Source organism: Triticum dicoccoides, chromosome 2B (assembly GCF_002162155.2).
Source record: "Triticum dicoccoides isolate Atlit2015 ecotype Zavitan chromosome 2B, WEW_v2.0, whole genome shotgun sequence".
NCBI classification, from domain to species: Eukaryota; Viridiplantae; Streptophyta; class Magnoliopsida; order Poales; family Poaceae; genus Triticum; species Triticum dicoccoides.
The window spans coordinates 715,914,191-715,917,065 of NC_041383.1; the positions used below are offsets into that span (position 1 = coordinate 715,914,191).

Below are 2,875 nucleotides of genomic sequence, written 5' to 3' on the forward strand. Positions count from 1 at the left end.
CGCGTCCCCTGATAAGGACTTGGAGATCTGTAGAAAGAAAAGGAGCAAGTTGCATGAGGGAAAAAAATGTCAGGCAATGGTAACTCTTACCACGGTGAGTTTTCTGAATCTTCCTTGAGTTCCTTCTTCTGAAACCCCACCCAAAGAATGCTAGTGCTTGTTGCAGTCTTCATGGGACAAGGATTGATTGGTCTATGGAGAAAAGTCAGATAGTTATTAGGCATGTAGATCAGTGCATAGCAGTTGTGTTATGGCAAAAACAAGACAAAAAGCCCTGTTGCATGAGTGTGTGTTGGCGTGGCCGATTCCACCGACTGCCCCCACCATTCCTACCAAGTAGAATTGACAGAAAAAATGTTCCAGAGATCAAAGTGATCCCTGTCCCTTAAATCTTATAAATCTTAAGGTGACCAACTAAGAAAGGGACATAGAAAACACTGATGATGAACACCAAAAAACACTGGACCTTACAAAAAAAATGCTTGTTCGTAAAATTCCAAATGATGACCAACTTAGAGGGCATTAATCTATTAAAAAAAACAGAGAAACCCTGCTAGAAATCTCACCTACACATGCACAAACAAAAGTCCACTGACAGTAGTTCACAAGCATAAAACTAGCCTGGAGCCACAAAAACAAGAATTATGAAAAGCTACCGACAGTACTTTAACTGATATTTGTACCGCAGTGTCTTATCATCAAGTTTTGATTCCAAAACCAACCTAGGCAACTGCACGTGGAGAAGATGGCCCCAACTGGGCAAGCATCGCTAAAAATGGAAGAACGCCCCCAACTGGGCAAACCTATGGCTGGCAAACGTTTTGATCACGAGATATAGGAACAAAAATTAAGCTCTCTGTCTCCTTGGAGTAAACACTTGATTTCACCTATCGAAGCCGCCACAGGTGATCTATTAGTACCATGCTCTTGTATCATCGCCGTTGCAAACTGAATCAGGTGTTGACAAGCACATACATATTTAGACAACAGCAAGCAGTCGTGCAAAAATCTGAAGCATGTCCTGTAGGGGGAACCAGTCTAGAATTAGAATCAAATAAAAAAAAGTATATAGAAGCCCCTAGAATCAGAATTGTGTGGCTGCCGGGTTTGCACGTCTGAATCAAAACAATTTCAGTCTGAAACAAAGCGTGTGACTGACCATTGGGAATTTCAGACTGAACCAAACAATTCCTCAAGCAAGCCATTTCAGTCCACGGGTAGAATTTCAGTCTGAATCAACAATTTCAGTCTTAACGAACAAATTCAGTCCGTATAACAAACAAAATTCAGACTCTTAATTCAGTCTGAATGAAGTCCGCATCCCCCTCTCAAGATATGAACATTTGCACAGTTGGACATATGGATGGAAAAGCAAAAAGTATTCAGAGTTTCACATAAGCCTAATCGATGCTGCTAATTACTCCTAGGGAGTAGGGAGTAACACCATAATCATCACCTACCAGCTAACCAGGATCTTAAAAATTCAGAAATGCTATGCTAGTCTGAATCAAACAAATTCAGTCCGAATGAACAAATTCTGACTAGCTAACAGATTCAGTCTGTATAATTTTTTTTACAGTCTCAGTGAATCGAAGTCAACATACCCCCGCTGCCCAACCCCATAGCCCCCAACCTTACCCACACAAAATCCACCGGCCAGCCAACGAGTTCTACCGTGTAAGCGCAACACTGAATTGAACTGAGCGGAACCAAATTGGAACTCCGTATACGAACGAAAAAATCGAAGAGCGTGAGGTAGACTTGCACTTACTCGCTCCTGCGCCACGACGTCTACGCCCGCGGCGCACAGATCGGGGACCCTGCCGATGGCGGGGGTGCGTCGCCCGCGCAGAGCTCGTGGACGGTGCAGATGGCGGGGGGCTTGTCGGCCGCGCAGAGCTTCTGAACGGTGGCGATGACGGGGAGCTCGTCGGCCGCGCAGACCTCGTGGATGTTGCTGATGGCGGGTGGCTCGTCGGCGGCCACATCGGAGGCCATCGTCTTCGACGTACTCGCCCCGAGAACTCTTTCGATCCCACTTATTTTATTCCTGATAAACATGAAGTCTTGCAGATTTTGAAAGATATGAAGCTTAATGCTTCTCCGGGTCCGGATGGATTTAATGTTGAATTTTATTTGGCAGCCTGGGAGTGGATAGGAGAGGAAGTCACTCAGCTTGTGGTAAGCTTTTATCAAACTGGTATCTTACCTCCTCATATAAATGATACTAATATCGCTCTTATACCGAAAAAGTTAGTGCCTCAGGTTCCTATGGATTATCACCCTATTAGTCTTTGTAATGTCGTTTATAAAATCATTGCTAAATTATTGGCTAATAGGATTAAACCTCATCTTCCTGATTATATTGATCCTGCTCAGCAAGCTTTTATTCACGGTAGAAGAATTAGTGATAATATCATCATTGCTCAAGAGATTACTCACACTTTCTCTCTTAAATCGTGGAAATATCAAGCTTTCATGCTGAAAATTGATCTTGCTAAAGCTTTTGATCGCCTAGAATGGAATTTCATTGTGTCTGCTCTCACACGTAAAGGGTTGCATCGTCATTTCATTAACTTGATATATGCATGCATTTCCTTGCCTACTTTCTCTGTGCTCATTAATGGCCAGCCTTCTCATAAATTTAGAAGTTCTAGAGGTATTCGTCAGGGCTGTCCTATGTCTCCTTATTTGTTTGTTATTGCCATTAATGAGCTCTCTCTTGCCCTTAATGAAGCTCTAGCTGCTCAACATCTACAAGGAATTTCGCTTGGACCAAATTGCTCTCCTATCCATTCTCTGTTGTTTACAGATGATCTGTTGGTTTGTGGCCAAGCTAATATGTAGGAAGAAAATTCTATGGCTCAACTCATTC

The 2,875-nt window shown here is 43.0% G+C and overlaps 1 long non-coding RNA gene across 1 annotated transcript in view; it reads right to left on the minus strand.

Annotated features, from left to right (window-relative positions):
• Positions 1-2,151, minus strand: part of LOC119365816 — a 12,744-nt gene extending 10,593 nt beyond the window's left edge. The window contains exons 1-2 of the long non-coding RNA XR_005175770.1: positions 1,772-2,151; positions 91-192 (exon numbers count right to left, since the gene is read on the minus strand). This is a non-coding gene — a long non-coding RNA (uncharacterized LOC119365816). The remainder of the gene's footprint in view (positions 1-90; positions 193-1,771) is intronic.
• Positions 2,152-2,875: the final 724 nt, after the last annotated feature.